Here is an 18,572-nt window from a genome sequence, read left to right as displayed (position 1 = left end):
TTTTTCTGGGGTCCAAAATCACTGCAGATGGTGACTGCAGCCATGAAATTAAAAGATGCTTACTCCTTGAAGGAAAGTTATGACCAACCTAGATAGCATATTCAAAAGCAGAGACATTACTTTGCCAACAAAGGTTCGTCTAGTCAAGGCTATGGTTTTTCCTGTGGTCATGTATGGATGTGAGAGTTGGACTGTGAAGAAGGCTGAGCGCCGAAGAATTGATGCTTTTGAACTGTGGTGTTGGAGAAGACTCTTGAGAGTCCCTTGGACTGCAAGGAGGTCCAACCGGTCCATTCTGGAGGAGATCAGCCCTGGGATTTCTTTGGAAGGACTGATGCTAAAGCTGAAACTCCAGTACTTTGGCCACCTCATGAGAAGAGTTGACTCATTGGAAAAGACTCTGACGCTGGGAGGGATTGGGGGCAAGAGGAGAAGGGGACGACAGAGGATGAGATGGCCGGATGGCATCACTGACTCGATGGACGTGAGTCTGAGTGAACTCCGGGAGTTGGTGATGGACAGGGAGGCCTGGCGTGCTGCGATTCATGGGGTCGAAAAGAGTCTGACACGACTCAGCGACTGATCTGACAATTATCATAAGATTAGGAAGGACATAATCTTAAAGGAAAGTTTTGTGAAATGAATATGTTTAGCCTTAAGAAATTTTAAATATGGTAGCAGAAAATTTCCCATCTTAACCATTTTTAAGTGTACGGTTGGGTAGTGTTAATTATGTTCAATTATTGTGTAACCAGTCTCCAAAATTTTTCATCCTGCCAAACTAAAATTCTGTACCTCTTAACAACTCATAATATCTCCCTCCCCCTAGCCCCTGACAACCACCATTCTAATTTTGGTCTCTATGAATTTGACTGCTCTAGGTACCTCGTGTAAGTGGAATCGCACAGTATTTTTGTCTGTTTGTTTTTGTGACTGACTCCTTTCAAGCCTTCAGGTTTCATCCCTGTTGTAGCGTGTGTCACAGTTTCCTTCCTTTCTTCTCTCCCTCTGCTCGCCCCTGTGTGAGAATACAATGAGAAGACAGTAACTTGGAGGCTCTCATCCGACACCAGATCTACTGGCACCTTGATTTTGGACTTCCCAGCTCCAGAGCTGTGAGAAATAAATGTCTATTGTTCGAGTAAAAAAAATCTGAATAATATTTTATCATATGTATATACTACATTCTTTTAATCCATTCATCCACAGAGGAACACAGGTTGCTCCCACCTTTTGGCTATTTCTAGTAATGCTGCAATGAACAGGGTGAACAAATATGTTTGAGTCACTGCTTTCAGTTCTTTTGGGTATAATCCCAGAGGTGGGATTGCTGGATCATATGGTAATTGAATGCTTAATTTTTGGAGGTACCATCATATTGTTGGAAGACATTTAGCATTTTCTAGATAAGAAAGCAACTGCTGCATTGAACTAATTTTTCTTAGTTTACTGTGAAGGCTTCCTCACATACCTGCATCAGTCTGTAGATCGATGCCTAGAATTACTGCTTCAACAGATATAAACTTATTTCTGATGCTGTCCACTCTTCAAATGAGGAAATCTGGGTTCTTTATATCTTGGCTGACAAGAAAGATAATTATTTTTCATCATAAAATGTCCATTAAGTAGTTTAGAAAAGTATACAAAATCCATTAGCTTTATTGCACTAAATTATGAAAAACAAGACAGTTTCTGTTATTCACATTATCAAACCATCACTATTTTAAATTTGACTGTAGGTCATTATCATTCTAATATTGAGCATTGAAGACAGCAGACATTTGCTCTTCCCTGCATAGTGACTGAGTTTATAAAACTCCTCGAGGAGATACTCTTGCTTTCCAAAACTCATTTCTCTAAAGTTCATGTGTATCAAACTAAGTAAAATTTCTGAATGATGGGGCTTAAAAAAATTTTTTTTTCAAGTTGTTCTTTTTCAGTTCTTTGTGAGCTCCACAAGAAACTCTTTTACTACTGAAAGTCATTAGTTATTATCAAATAACTTTAATTCAGTAGGAAAAAATCCTAATAAAAGAAAAGAAAATCCTGCTGTATTAAAATGAAATCTTAATTGTAGCTGCCATATTGGCCTTGACGGTCTTGACAGTATTTTTCACATCACCCAGTCATTGGAGAGGGGTAGGCATGAAGAAACAGAGCACAATTTATTAGTAGTATGACGTGTCTTAAAAGACCTTACTCCTTGGAAGGAAAGTTATGACCAACCTAGATAGCATATTGAAAAGCAGAGACATTACTTTGTCAACAAAGGTCTGTCTAGTCAAGCCTATGGTTTTTCCAGTGGTCATGTATGGATGTGAGAGTTGGACTATAAAGAAAGCTGAGTGCCGAAGAATTGATGCTTTTGAACTGTGGTGTTGGAGAAGCCTCTTGAGAGTCTCTTTGGACTGCAAGGAGATCCAACCAGTCCATCCTAAAGGATATCAGTTCTTGGTGTTCATTGGAAGGACTGATGTTGAAGCTGAAACTCCAATCCTTTGGCCACCTCATGTGAAGAGCTAACTCATTTGAAAACACCCTGATGCTGGGAAAGATTGAAGGCAGGAGGAGAAGGGGACGACAGAGGATGAGATGGTTGGATGGCATCACCAACTCAATGGATATGGGTTTGGGTGAACTCCGGGAGTTGGTGATGGACAGGGAGGCCTGGCCTGCTACTGTTCACGGGGTTGCAATGAGTCGGTCATGACTGAGCGACTGAACTGAACTGAACTGATGATGTGTGTTAAAAGACATACTAGAGAAACTCCATAGATGTACATCTAAATGTTAATTGAAATGTTGCATTTTACTGAAGAAATTCCAGATCTCTCCTAATTCCTCCCTGGAATGCCAATGAATCATAATTTCAATATGTTACAAATTCTAAAAATTGTCATTTCCAAACCTGTGAATCTGCTCTTTGCACAAGTCATGTCTGAAGTTCCTCCTATTTAAATACCTTTTTTTTTGCTTGCCTTACAAAGAACTCAATTCTGGAAATGTTTTTTATCTTTCTTACTTCTGACACAAAACTGAATCAGAGATCCCTCACGAAGTGTTTGTGTGTGTATGTGTGTGTGTGTTTTCTTTTTGCCCTTTCTCTGCTAAATCTGTGTGCTTTTAGTGTAGCACATTTTATTTTCCCATCTGTATGATTTGCTTGAAGCTTGGTACTTTTATGCCATACAAGAAAATGTTCTAAATGTATGGAAAAAATACACTTCATTGTAAAATCTGATTAAGTTATTCCACACTGTTTCAGTATGTTTGTTTCAGACAGTTGTAAGAGTGTTTTTTGGCATTAATCTTCTAGAGTTTATTATTTGTTCACAATTTGCCCATGGTATGAAAACGAATCTCCACCCAATCATTTCATTAGGCCTGTAGACTCTTCGACTCTTCTTCCTTTCCCACTGTTTCTGATGCAGGTCAGCCTCTTACTTTTTTTTTTTTTCTGGTGGTAAAATATATGTAACAAAAATTTTAATCATTAAAACAATTTTATTTTACTGAAGTATCATTGATTTACAATGTTGAGTTAATTTCTGCTATACAGCAAACAGCAAAGTGATTCAGTTACACAAATGTATATTCTTTTTCATACTTTTTTCATTACTATTTATGGATAATGATTATAGTTCTCTGTGCGATACAGTAAGACCTTGTTTATTCAAAGCGTCTTTAAGTGCACAGCTCAGTGGCAGTTAAGTGTATTCATATGATTGTGCAGCCCTCATCATTTTGTACCTGGGTTACTGCAACAGCCTTCAAAACCCAGTCTTGCTTCTAATTTTGCCCGCAGTAAGGAAACAGAAATCGTAACTCTGTTGACTTATTTTCACCATGTGCATCCGGAGAAAAAAAGTGAAATGTTAAGGGGCATTCTTTGCCATTTCTTCTGTGCTTTTGTCTACATAGCTGATGAAGATCAAAGGCAGATAAAGTTCCAGCGGCAAAAAAAGGCATGTACCTGCTGCACTTGTGCTTGCCTGACGCAGATTATTCCTTGCTCCGGATTATCACAGCCGACGCGATTGCTTTGTGAACCTTGAAAACGTAAATGCTCTTAAACTGATTTGGCACTAAAGGGTCTGGTCACCAGACGTACCAAAAGGCTTTTAGAAGTAAAATTTGTAGCTTAATAGAGCGCAGAAATGATTATTTCTAAAAACAAAGACGCAAAATTCTTAGACGGCTGAACTTTGTACACACACACGCGCGCGCGCGCGCGCGCACACACACACACACACACACACACACACACACACAGCGTAAAGGAGCCTGACCCGCCTTGGCCCCGCCCACGACCGCTGACGTCACCTGGTCAATCTGGTCCACGCCGAGTCCTGAGCCCTCTAGGAGGGTAAGCGCTTCGAAAACGAAAACCAGGAACCGGTTGACGCAAACTGTTTCAGGTTTGGAGCCTTTGGCAGTGCAGTTTTGCATCACTAGATGTCAGTGTGGGCTTTCCCGACCGCCTCTGCAGGAGATGCTCCAGACAGCACCCTGGTCCTTCCCCAAGTCCTGGCAAACACAGGGCTATTTTCAGAACTGTAATTTCACCAAATATATTATATACTTACATATTTTGACTTTTCAGAGCTCTTGTAAAATACAGAAACCCTGAACCAAAGGCTGTTCTTTTTAATGCTGTGACCTAATCTCAGTGCTTGCATTTGGAAGACAGCTCACCACGCTGTTTTGAGGCAGGTGATGGGAAGTCCCAGCTGTGTTCCACTTAGGGTCTTTCAAAAGCAGCGTGCTATCTCAGATACTTGTAATACCTAGCTTCAGGAAATCAAGCATCTTATGCTACCATGACTCACGAATAGGGCAGGAAGCCAAGAAAAAAATATGTATGATTAGCTACATAAGAATTTCATTGGTCACGGTTATTAGATTTTCTTTAAATGTAGTTTGTCATCAGGGAGCTTCTGAAGTCTTAAAGAACAATCAATATATTCGTTTCCTATGGCTGCTGTTGGAGAAGGAAATGGCAACCCATTCCAGTATTCTTGCCTAGAGAATTCCATGGACAGAGGAGCCTGGCAAAAAGTCCAACACAAAGGACCAGCACACATGGCTGCTGTAACAGATTACCACAAACAGTTGCCTAAAAACAATACACATTTACTATCTTGCAGTATCAGAGGTCAGAAATCCAAAATGGGTCACACTGACTAAAACCAAGATGTTGGTGGGACTGTGTTCCTCTTGAAGGATCTCGAGAGAATCCATTTCCTTGCTTTTTCCAGCTTCTAGAAGCTACCAGCTTTCCTTGGCTTGTAGCCCCCTGTCTTTAGCAATGGCCCACTGAGTTCTTCTTGCACTGTATCACTCTTCTTGATGTATCATTTTGAAAAGTCAAAATATGTAAGTATATATTTGGTGAAATTACAGTTCTAAAAATAGTCCTGTGTTTGCCAGGACTTAGGGAAGGACCCAGGGTGCTGTCTGGTATATCTCCTGAAGAGCAGAGAGCCTGGCGGTCGGGAAAATCCACACTGATATCTAGTGCCTCTCCTCTCCTCCTCCCTGTTTCATTTATAAGGAACCTTGAAATTATTATTTTTTTTAATTTATTTATTTTCATTGAAGGCTAATTACAATATTGTAGGTTTTTTTTGCCATACATTGACATGAATCAGCCATGGGTGTACATGTGTTCCCCACCCTGAAACCCCCTCCCATCTCCCTCCCCATCCCATCCCTCTGGGTCATCCCAGTGCACCAGCCCTGAGCCCCGTCTCATACATTGAACCTGGACTGGCGATCTATTTCACATATGGTAATATACATGTTTCAGTGCTCTTCTCTTAGATCATCCCACCCTTGCCTTCTCCCACAGAGTCCAAAAGTCTGTTCTTTATATCTGTGTCTCTCTTGCTGTCTCGCGTATAGGGTCATTGTTACGATCTTTCTAAATTCCATATATATGCGTCAGTATACTGTATTCATGTTTTTCTTTCTGACTTACTCCACTCTGTACAATAGGCTCCAGTTTCATCCACCTCATTAGAACTGATTCAAATGTATTCTTTTTAATGGCTGAGTAATACTCCATTGTGTATATGTACCACAGCTTTTTTATCCATTTGTCTGCTGATGGACATCTAGATTGCTTTCATGTCCTGGCTATTATAAACAGTGCTGCGATGAACATTGGGGTATATGTGTCTCTTTCAATTCTGGGAACCTTGAAATTAAATTGGGCCCATTCAGATCATACAATCTCCCTATCTCAAGACCCTTCATTTATTTATACCTGCAAAGTCCCTCTTGCCATGTAAGGTAATATATTCACAAGTACCATAGATAAAGGCATAGACATCTTTAGGTGGGCATTTCCCTGCCTATCACAGTCATTATTTTAAGTACAACAATATAAGATGCAATTTTTAGATACTTATTTTTTATTTACTGATGTATTTGTCTATGCCGGGTCTTACTTGAGGCACAGTGATCTTTGATCTTTGTTGTGGCATGCAGGATCTTTATCAGTTGCAGCCTGTGAGATCTTTAGTTGTGGCATGTGGGATCTAGTTCCTTGACCAGGGCTTGAATTGGCCTGTTAAAAAGTTCATCACCTCAAAAATTGCATCTTAGTCACTGAGACTTTCCTGGTGGCCCAGTGGCAAGGATGCAATTTTTGAGGTGATGAACCTTTTAATAGCCTAATTCACTGTGATAGAAAACTGCTGTCCATAGTGGACTGTGTGGGAAAATAACAAGGCCTAAATTTCCTTTATTCATGGAATGTTAACAAGGAGGAAAAATAAATTTGCCACACCCAGCATTAATATTTGGTCGCCCTCCAACCTGACTGCACACAGCACTACCTCTCCTTGCCCTGTGGTTCTGCATATTCAGAATGTCTATCCTAGGAATAGCACTGAGCTGGAGAGTGGGAGATGTGGTTCTTGCACTGAGAAGCATTGTACTAAATGAAATCCAGGGCTTTGAGAAAGCTGTTTATATCCCTGTGCAAATTCAGTATAGGATTTGATGCCTAAAGCCAACAAAACTTAACTCCATGGCTTGTTACAACCCAAAGGCTGGTTTTGTTCTGCCTTGTAGAGCTGAACGTATTTCCCCACTTCTCAAAATTGATCTTTCCTATCTAGTGCTCCCAGGGACCCAAAAGCTTACCTGTTATCCTTGACTGTCCTTTTTCACTAATGTACAACACCTGATGGGCCTCCAAGACCCGTGGTGGCTACTCTTTTCATAGCTTTTAAATCCACTGTACATCAGTCTCCTGACTTGTCTTCCTCTTCCACCGTGCTTTCCTATCAAGAAACTTTCCAAAATACTGCTTGAGTTATCCTTCTAAAATGTATATACAATCATGCTACTTCCCTGTTTATGAAAGTGGTTGTCTTTTGTCTTCTGGATTGATTCCAACCTCTTAGCCCAGCACACCAAGCCAGTTAAACTTTGCCTCAACCTACTTTTCCAGCCTAGTCGCTTGCCTCATCGCCTCCCACTCTTTGTTTCAGCTCTAATGAACTGCTTGCTGCTCTTCAGATGCTCAGAGCTCTCCCTTGCTTCATGTTCCCTCAGCCTGGAATGCCTGTGGCTGCTTAAGCCAACTCTCAAGATTCAGTTCAGTATCACTTTTGGGGATTCATCTGTCCTTCACCCAACCCCTGTCCCTGCACTCGGCTCCAGCATGCATTTATCACACTGCACTCTAATCATCTCATGATTTATATCTATGTCCCCTGACTCTAGGCTCTAAGTTTTTCAAAGGCAGGGACCCTTTTAACTTTGCATCCCCACTGGTAAACACAGAGCCTGGCAATTACAAATGCTCTGTCACCTTTTGCTTAAAGAATGAAGACATCTCCAGCGCAGGTCCCAAGGTATTCTGCAGTTTCCATGAATCAAGGACAACCTAGTTCAGGGCTATGTTCCAAAACCTACCTGGTTTAGACCTGTATCCTGAGAGTGCAGCCAGAGCCCAGCTAGTTTATGGGAAACAGAGGGTGGGGCAAGTTGAACAGTAGCTCTTATTACTCTGTTTTCTCTCTGGTTGCCAAGGATAGATCATCCAGCAATTATGAGTTTACTACTTCCAACCTGCCCTAACCTGGTGGCATACATCAATCAACAGCTACCCAAAGGGAACTGGTCACCCGAGATATGGACTTCCTGGCTGAAAAGCATAGAAGATGGTAAATGGGACACATGCAAACTTAATGCGGTGATGACAGCCTGGTAAATCAGGACAGATTCAGGACAGGTACTGTCACGGCTGCCCGTCGTGATCCACGGCGGATACTAATGTCTTTTGTGTGCAGACTGTCTCAGAAGCAGGCACTGTAGGGAGTTAAAAATAAAACAGAAACAGAGTTCTGTATTTGGGAGGCTTATGCAATCTAGGCTTAAAATAAGGGGCTTGCTTTCATTGGGGCTTTTGGCTACTTTTCGGTCTAGGGGAGGAGATGGTTAGGGAAAATGTCTTATAATACTATTTAATCATTGATGTATAACCATAGCGATTTCAGCAAGTGACAGGAAGCAGGGGGGCGAGTGTATATGCACTGGATAAGAGCCCACATGCATTATGTAGCAGAGAGCTATTTTTTCTCCAAGCCAAGCTATTCTTCACTTCTGGAGGCAGGGAAACACCCCTTGGTACTAACCTCATGACACACCTTTCCACTAAATCTTAAATTTTTTCAACAGTATGCCTCTCAGAGCGGGGATTCCTTTTAAATTTAAAACAGTGTGGGGAAGCTGAGGATTTCTTCATAAGGGAGGAAAATCATCATGTGTTGTGGTTGTTTTGTATGATGGGTTTTAAATATTGGAAAAAATATATTGTTTGCAATCCAAGGTGGATTGAGAAGACAGCATAATATAAACATTTACACTTATTGATATTCCATATCATTTTGATAAGCAAGAATTAAGTTATTTTATTAGTAGTTGCTGACATGGTATCTCAAGCTGTTTTGGGAAAGGAAAATGATTTCAGAATCTGTGTTTGACATAGCTTAGGGATCTGGCCACTGATTAACATGAAATGCTGTCACAACATGTTTAGTCCTGTTTAGGATGCTGAAGTCTCCTTAGTGAAAGCGTGATTTAATTATCTTGTAGACTCAAGAGATTTTTTGTTTTTAAAGCTTTAGATATATTTCAAATAACTAGTCCCTGGTCTCTTAATGACAATTTCTTTTCAAATTTTATATATATACATGCATACATATTCATCCATCTTATGACAATTAGATTTGCCATTATGTCATATTGTCATCAAAATTAGAGTAGTGATAGACATACTTATTAGTAAATTACTACTAAACAATTACTACCAATAAATTGTGCCAATAATGTATTCAAATTATACAAAGTGGTAAAATCAATCCCAGTCAGTACTAGTATATATTAAACTGAATAATATCATAACTTGCTAGAAGTAATGCAAATTATTACAACCTGCTAGGGACAATCACATTGAGATTAAAATGTGTGCATCTATTAACAAATTTCAAAGTGTTTTCCAGTAGAGACTGAGTCTTTTGAGACTCACAACTGCTCTGTGCGATGGGTATTATGATCATTTGCATTTTACAGAGGAAACAGGTTTAGCCAGGTGAAGTGGCTTGTCCTAAATCCCACAGCCAAAGCTAGGCAAAGCCAGTGCCTAATGCTGGCCTGAGCTTATCCACTTCATGGTGTGGCTTAGGATCCTATCATGATGGCTCCATCTTTTGGAAGACAGGCATGATTGATTAAAGAATCAATGAAAGTAAAGGGATGGAAGAATTTGGCTTACTTGTGATCCCCCAAAAAAGTGTATTAAAGACATTATCTAAATTATTGATGTCCTATGAAAAATTACCCAACAACACGAGTCCTAAATATTCCTCTCAACTGACTTCAGTTTTATTAAGATATAAGTTTCTAATTACCACTCAAGTCTTTTGTAGGATGGATTAGGATAAATTTTAATGTTTAGATGCCTCATTTATGTAAAAAATGAAACATAAGAATAGGAAAAAGGCCTATTTAAAGATAGGTTATTATACCTATGGCTTCCCTGGTTAGAGTAAAGAATCCGTATGCAATGCAGGAGATGCAAGAGATGCGGGTTTGATCCCTGGATTGGAAAGCTCCCCTGGAGAAGGAAATGGCAACCCACTCCAGTATTCTTGCCTGGAGAATCCCGTGGACAGAGGAGACTGGTGGGCTATAGTCTACAGGGTTGCAAAGAGTCAGACACGACTGAGTGCGCACATACAATTATACCTATAGTCCTATAGTTTGGTAAGGAGACCAGATAGTATATAATACCAAAAAAAAAGAAAGAAAAGGCAAAATCATGGCCTTTTAAATACTATAGTAAGAGGAAAGTGGGATGGCGGAGACTTTAGCAAACGATGTAGGGCTGGTGCTGGCTGTAGGAAAGCCTGGTGGGGAGGCTGTGGCCTGACTGAGCAGATAAATGGGCGTGACAGGTCTTCTGCCCGGTACAGATCTGCTGTATGTCAAAGGTCTGACCCGTCATAACTTTAAAAGAGTGGGCAAGAGAGGAAAGAGAAGCACACACAAAAAGAGCAAGTGCAAAAGGAAAGAGACGTGCTCTGACTGGAATTCAAACTAGATAACAGCAAACTGCTCGGTCAGGTATTTTTACTAAGTTCACAGCTGCTTTATTTGTTCCAGTGTGGGTTTCTGGTCACCAGTTTTGTCAACAGGAAGTACTTTAACAGTACAAACTAATTGTGAACCCCAAAAGTCTTTGATCAAATATCATCATTTAAACCTGTCAGGAGAAAGAAAAACAGAGCATGAGAAAGCTTCACACAATTTTAAAGAGCTGGGGCTTTGGTCTCTTGAAGAGTCACTGAGACATTAAAACAACAGCTCTGATTCGGTACAGGAGAGTGTCCTTGAGACGAGTGCTTCTCCAAGGATGTTCTGAGGTCCCATGGCATCAGCATCACTGGGCTGCTTGTGAGAAAGCACATTCTCAAGGTCCGATCCTGATCTAAGAAAGGAGAATCATTGAAGGTGGGGCCCAGCAGTCTGTTTTAGCGAGGTCTCCAGTTGATTCTCTCATGCACTGAAGTTTGTAAAGCACTGATTTAGACCATCATTTGTCAAACCACAGATTACAACCCATGAGTGGGCTATAAAATCAATTTATCAGGCAGTAACCAGCATTTTACAAAAGTGAAATGGAACAGACCAGAAACTGGAGTGTATCCCATGTAGCATGGGTATGATTGCATAAGGCTTTGTTCAGTTCTGTACAAGTGTACTGATTTGGATGAAGCAGCACTTTTAAATGTTGAAGAAAGGGTAGGGTAGAATAAAGAAGCTACAAATTTTAAACGAAGTCAGAACTGTTTGGTTGACAATAAAACACACTGACAGCTTAATGTGCATCCCTGTTTGGAGAGAGACAGAGGAGAGAGGGAAGAGGGCCAAGGGAAAAAAAAAAACAAACAACAGAGCAGGCCAAAGTTTCATAATTCCAGGATCCTTGAGGGGAAAGAAATAAGTCCCACCCAGAGAGAAAATAGAAGGGGAATCGACCACAAGGGAGCTATCAAGGGGGATTCGTGCATGTGTGCTCAGTTGCTTCAGTCATGTCTGACTCTCTGTGACCATATGAACTGCAGCCCTCCAGGCTCCTCTGTCCATGGGATTCTCCAGGCAAGAATACTGGAGTGGGTTGCCATACCCTCCTCCAGGGGATCTTCCTGATTCAGGGATCGAACGCAAGGCTCTTTTGTCTCTTGCATTGGCAGGCAGGTTCTTTACCACTAGCACCGCCTGGGAAGCCCATCAAGGAGGATTAAGTATGAAATAAGGTCATGTGTAACCTTCAGGAAACCATCATTTAAGCTGAAATATTCATTCACTCCTTCATTTATTCATTCATAGATCACTTATTGTACCATCACAGGTCCCAGGTACTGTGTTAGATGCTGGACAGTACTGCTTAATGACAGCAAGAAGATGAGTAATAACTCTAACAAGATCTGTTATGTGAAGGGAATATTAACTTGTGTTGAGTGAGAATACTCAAGTTAGCCTGTGATGATGGGGTTAAGAGTAGAGTGACAAGTGACATCCATATGGAGAGGGTGTTTAATCAAAATGACGACCACATTTCAACATGATAGTTTATTCTGAAGTTAATTAATGGTTATTGAGATAAGTGGTTCTTAAATATTAGCATGCCTCAGAATCCCTTCAATAGCTTGTTCACACACTTTTTGATTTAGTACTTCTGGGGGGTGGGGGGAGGGTGGGGTCTGAAAATTGCCTTTCTGACAAACTTCCAGGTGATGCAGATACTACTGATCTGGGCACCATACTTTGAGGATCACTGACCCAAATGACTAAATGAACAGTTGTGCTGGATGGTATTTCTAGACACACAATGTAAAGCAGAAGGAATTTAGCTGACCCATACAGACACAAAACTTTTTTCTTTACATTTTGATGGCTTAAAAACAATAGCTGCCACTTGAAATTTTTCATGTAACTTAATTTTTATTGTAAAGATTAAAGTGTTACTAAGATTTCATACTTAGCTTAGATGTTTGATGGCCAGACAGTTGTTCTTGTGGGGCAAAGATATGTTTGCTATGTGCTTGCCAAAATTATTTCCTTCCCTTCCTGGGCACACACACAAATCCACATTTTCTGACCCCTTTGCAGGTAGGTTAGACCATGTGACTGATTTCTGCCAACATGGAGAGTGGGAAGGGGGGATGTAAAATCTTCTAGTCTTGGCCAAAACTTCTTCCTATATCTGTCCTTTTTCTTTGGGTGGCACAGGATCTAGTGAGGGGACCAGGGGTCTGCTTAGCCACAAGATAAGAACCTGGGTCCCTGAGTCACCACTTGGAGAAGAGACACTCAGGATTGCCACTTACGTGGGAAACTATTTGGAGGGAGCTGAGTGGGTTTACCAAGTGAACTTGTAATGTGCTTTCATTGCATCATGAACCTGAGGTCAAGGGGCTTGTTTCCATTTTGTGGCTTAGCCTGCCCTGATTAAGATGCTCTTCCTGGCACTAAGTAACACAAAACACACACTTATGAAGCAGAATGAATAATCATTACAACCCTAATTTTTACCCTGTATGTTCAGTTTGTAAACGGCCTTCTCACTATTCATTTATTCAACAAATACCTACCTGAAGGTTACTGTGTGCCAAGCATTGCAATGGTGAGACAGAAAATGACACTTTCCATGCCCTCATGGAATTTACAATCTTGTGAGGAATGGACATAAACAATCAAACAAATAAAAAATTCTAGGTGTTGTGAGTGGTATGAACACTGGAAACCTGGCACTATAAGGAGATGTTTTTTCTAGGTAGGAATAAATGAATAAATATTGAGTACTTTTTAGGTGTAATTAACATCTGAGTAAAAATGATTTAAAAGTATAGGTTTGGCTGTGTTGAAGCAAAATATATGTAAATTTGGATATGAGCAAGAATCATAGGGTTAAATCTTTTCATTTAACAGTTTTAACTAATGAATGGGGTTTGCTCCATATTATAGCTATCGAAACTTTTAAAATGCATAATGTATAATGACATATAAAATTTTATATATGATAAAATGTACAATGATGAGTGTGAAACACTTTATCAGTTGTTAGTTCCTCAGAGACCTGTAAAAGTCTTTTATTCCCTTTGAAAGTCATAATTTGTTATTTTTCTCTATTAACAATAAGTTCTTGCCATATTGGTATAAATTCCTGTTGAACCAGAGTTTCCCACCAAAGGCCTCATTCAATAAAACTTAAATTGGATTGAATAACTAGATTGCTTGCTTAAATTAGAGCTTATCATTCTGGTCACGACTTTGACCTTTCAAACTTTATTTTTGCTTACCAAGTAAATGTTAAATTCTTAAAGAGATGGGAATACCAGACTAACTTACCTGTCTCCTGAGAAATCTGTATGCAGGTCAAGAAGCAACAGTTAGAACCAGACATGGAACAACAGACTGGTTCCAAATTGGGAAAGGAGTACGTCAAGGCTGTATGTTGTCACCCTGCTTAACCTATATGCTGAGTACATCATGAGAAATGCTGGGCTTGAAGAAACAGAAGCTGAAATCAAGATTGCCTGGAGAAATATTAATAACCTCAGATATGCAGATGATACCACTTTTATGGCAGAAAGCAAAGAGGAACTGAAGAGCCTCTTGATGAAAGTGAAAAAGGAGAGTGAAAAAGTTGGCTTAAAGCTGAACATTCAGAAAACTAAGATCATGGTATCTGGTCCCATCACTTCATGGCAAATAGATGGGGAAACAGTGGAAACAGTGGCTGACTGTATTTTTCTGGGCTCCCAAATCACTGCAGATGGTGACTGAAGCCATGAAATTAAAAGACACTTGCTCCTTGGAAGAAAAGCTATGACCAACCTAGACAGCAGAGACATTACTTTGCTGACAAAGGTCTAGTCAAAGGTATGATTTTTTCAGTAGTCATGTATGCATGTGAAAGTTGGACCGTAAAGAAAGCTGAGTGCTGAAGAATTGATGCTTTTGAACTGTGGTATTGGAGAAGACTCTTGAGACTCTTGGACTACAAGGAGATCAAACCAGTCCATTCTAAAGAAAATCAGTCCTGAATATTCATTGGAAGGACTGATGCTGAAGCTGAAGCTCCAATCCTTTGGCTACCTGATGCAAAGAACTGACTCATTGGAAGACTCTGATGCTGAGAAGGATTGAAGGCAGAAGAAGAAAGGGACGACAGAGGATGAGATGGTTGGATGGCATCAATGACTCGATGGACATGAGTTTGAGCAAGCTCCGGGAGTTGGTGATGGAAAGGGAAGCCTGACATGTGGCAGTCCATGGGGTTGCAGAGTCGGACACGACTAAGTGACTGAACTGAAGTAAACATTGGTTTCATTAAGCTCATACCCAAGATGAAAGAATTTTGAGTAGCTCAAGATTGAACTCCAGGAGTTGGTGATGGACAAGGAGGCCTGGCGTGCTGCGATTCATGGGGTCACAAAGAGTTGGACGCGACTGAATTGAACTGAACTGAGTTTGGAGAAGGCAATGGCACCCCACTCCAGTACTCTTGCCTGGACAATCCCATGGATGGAGGAGCCTGGAAGGCTAGAGTCCACGGGGTCACTGAGGGTCGGACACAACTAATCGACTTCACTCTCACTTTTCACTTTCATGCACTGGAGAAGGAAATGGCAATCCACTCCAGTGTTCTTGCCTGGAGAATCCCAGGGACGGGGGAGCCTGGTGGGCTGCCGTCTATGGGGTCGCACAGAGTCGGACACGACTGAAGTGACTTAGCAGCATATATATACACACACACACACACACACACACACACAGAGTACATCAATATCTATACATATAGTCTTCTGTTCTGTTTAAAAACTTGATTCTCATACTTCAAAGTGATAATCATTACATAAATTACTCATTACTCATTACAAGTATGAGAAAAAAGACAAAGTATTTCTGCAGTTTGTACAAAAAAATACCAGTTACTATTATTTTCACATAGAGAACACTTTTAGGCATTTTAAAGTTCGAAGGGTCACAGCAGGGTGTCCACTGGGTATCTAGACCATGCTTTGCCACCAAAATACCACATTACAGTTTGGACTGGAGTGAGAAGAATTTTATTCAGTTCAGTTCAGTCGCTCAGTCATGTCCGACTCTTTGCGACCCCATGAATTGCAGCATGCCAGGCCTCCCTGTCCATCACCAACTCCTGGAGTTCACTCAGACTCATGTCCATCAAGTTGGTGATGCCATCCAGCCATCTCATCCTCTGTCATCCCCTTCTCCTCCTGCCCCCAATCCCGCCCAGCATCAGAGTCTTTTCCAATGAGTCAACTCTTCACACGAGGTGGCCAAAGTATTGGAGTTTCAGCTTCAACATTAGTCCTTCCAAAGAAATCCCAGGACTGATCTCCTTTAGAATGGACTGGTTGGATCTCCTTGCAGTCCAAAGGGACTCTCAAGAGTCTTCTCCAATACCGCAGTTCAAAAGCATCAATTCTTCGGCGCTCAGCTTTCTTCACAGTCCAACTCTCACATCCATACATGACCACTGGAAAAACCATAGCCTTGACTAGATGGACCTTTGTTGGCAAAGTAATGTCTCTGCTTTTTAATATGCTATCTAGGTTGGTCATAACTTTCCTTCCAAAGAGTAAGCGTCTTTTAATTTCATGGCTGCAGTCACCATCTGCAGTGACTTTGGAGCCCCCAAAAATAAAGTCTGACACTGTTTCCACTGTTTCCCCATCTATTTCCCATAAGGTGATGGGACCAGATGCCATGATCTTTGTTTTCTGGATGTTGAGCTTTAAGCCAACTTTTTCACACTCCTCTTTCACTTTTATCAAGAGGCTTTTTAGTTCCTCTTCACTTTCTGCCATAAGGGTGGTGTCATCTGCATATCTGAGGTTATTGATATTTCTCCCAGCAATCTTGATTCCAGCTTGTGCTTCTTCCAGCCCAGCATTTCTCATGATGTACTCTGTGTATAAGTTAAATAAGCACAGTGACAATATACAGCCTTGACGTACTCCTTTTCCTATTTGGAACCAGTCTGTTGTTCCATGTCCACTTCTAAATGTTGCTTCCTGACCTGCATATAGGTTTCCCAAGAGGCATGTCAGGTGGTCTGGTATTCCCATCTCTTTCAGAATTTTCCACAGTTTATTGTGATCCACACAGGCAAAGGCTTTGGCATAGTCAATAAAGCAGAAATAGATATTTTTCTGGAAGGTTGATGCAAATATAATTGCAGTTTCACACCATGAATTTTAAATCATCATACCTGGGGTCAAGCCCATCTTTATTATTTAAAATAGGAACCATTATAATCAACACATTTTTGCCAACAAGAAATAAGTTTGTTTATCCTTGTAGTATCGAAATCAATACTTAGGGATTTGATGAACTCTTGGAAAGCATTTCCTGCCTTCTGCTGGCTCTGGAAGCATTTTCCCTGCAAAAAGTTGTCGAGATGGTTGAGAAGTGGTAGTCGGTTGATGAGAGGTCAGGTGAATATGGTGGATGATGCAAAACTTCATAGCCCATTTGTTCAGCTTTTGAAGCGTTGGTTGTGTGATGTGCAGTCAGGTGTTGTCAAGGAGAACTGGGCCCTTTCTGTTGATCAATGCCAGCTGCAAGTGTTGCAGCTTTTGGTGCATCTCATTGATTTGATGAACATACTTCTCAGATGTGTTGGTTTGGCTGGGATTCACAAAGCTGTAGTGGATCAGACGGACAACAGACCACCAATCAGTGACCGTAACCTTTTTTGGGTGCAAGTTTGGCTTTGGGAAGTGCTTTGAAGCTTCTTCTCGGTCCAGCCACTGAACTGGTCATCACTGGTTCTCATATAAAATCCACTTTTTGTCACATATCACAATCTGATAGAGAATAAGAGAAGAACCTAATGTAGAAAAAGAGAAGATGACCCTTCAAAACGATGATTTTTTTTCATTATTGGTCAGCTCATGATGCACCCACTTCTCGAGCATTTCACCTTTCAAATTTGCTTCAAATGCTGAGCAACTATAGAATGGCTGATGTTCAGTTCTTGGGCAACTTCTCATGTAGTTGTAAGCCTCTCAATTGGTTATTCTCAACTTTCCATGGGCAGCCACTATGTTTATCTTCAGGCTTTTATCTAGTCTGCAAAACTTCTTCAACCACCACTGCACTGTACATTTGTAAGCAGCTCCTGGGCCAAATGTGTTGTTGTGAGTTGTCTCTGCAAACTTGAGTAGGAAAATCTCTTGAATTTGCTTTTTCTCTAACATCATTTCCATAGTTGAAATAAATAAAAACAATAGGTCAGCCAAAAACATAAAGCAAGAAATGTGCATTAAAATGATGTACAGCACAATCATACTTAAGAATGTATTCCAATATCAAATGGAAAATTTAAACAACGCAAAAACCGCAATTGCATTTGCACCAACCTAGTAGTAATTGACATTTTAGCGAAATTACAGGGTTTTAAAGCAGCAGGTGCTGTGGAGATTTGATACAAACATCCCAGGTAAGGAAACTAAAGTCCACAAAGGTAAAATGATTGCTTATTACACTTAGTTTTGGTCCCAGACCTAGACCCCAGGTCTTATGAATCGGTTGCAGCTGTCTCTGTGCCGCAGTTTTTGCTCTACAGCTGAAGATCATGTTGGATTATCTTTAGTTCTATCAACTCTGCTTTCTCCACAGTCGGAGTGTTTAAATGGGATAGATCTAATTCAGATCAAGTTGCCTTCAGCCTCCTAGGTTCTTTCTTTTGTTTTCAGTCTTTTATTATCAGACTGGTGAGCTTCTGCTTTATTTAAAAGACGCACTCGGAGTAACATCAAGGAGGAAGGTCGACACCCACTCAAACGCAATGGCTAGGGACACAGGACCGAAACACACCCAGCCCCAGCTGTAAAAAGGTGAAGACTACCCACCGTCAGGTCCAGCGTCCGAGGGCCACGTGCAGGAGGAGGGGCCGCCTTCTGGTTGGCGTCCGGAGGAGCTCCGTCCCTCCAATCAGCGCAGGCCCCGCGGTGGAG

The 18,572-nt window shown here is 40.9% G+C and overlaps 1 long non-coding RNA gene across 1 annotated transcript in view; it reads right to left on the bottom strand.

Annotated features, from left to right (window-relative positions):
* Positions 1-4,185, bottom strand: part of LOC104980547 — a 7,905-nt gene extending 3,720 nt beyond the window's left edge. The window contains exons 1-3 of the long non-coding RNA XR_824279.1: positions 3,974-4,185; positions 1,472-1,581; positions 886-1,018 (exon numbers count right to left, since the gene is read on the bottom strand). This is a non-coding gene — a long non-coding RNA (uncharacterized LOC104980547). The remainder of the gene's footprint in view (positions 1-885; positions 1,019-1,471; positions 1,582-3,973) is intronic.
* Positions 4,186-18,572: the final 14,387 nt, after the last annotated feature.

This window comes from Bison bison, unplaced genomic scaffold (assembly GCF_000754665.1).
Source record: "Bison bison bison isolate TAMUID 2011002044 unplaced genomic scaffold, Bison_UMD1.0 scf7180017858770, whole genome shotgun sequence".
In the NCBI taxonomy this organism is placed as follows: domain Eukaryota; kingdom Metazoa; phylum Chordata; class Mammalia; order Artiodactyla; family Bovidae; genus Bison; species Bison bison.
Note: the sequence above shows the minus strand (reverse complement) of the source record. Positions and strands in the feature narration are given on the sequence as shown.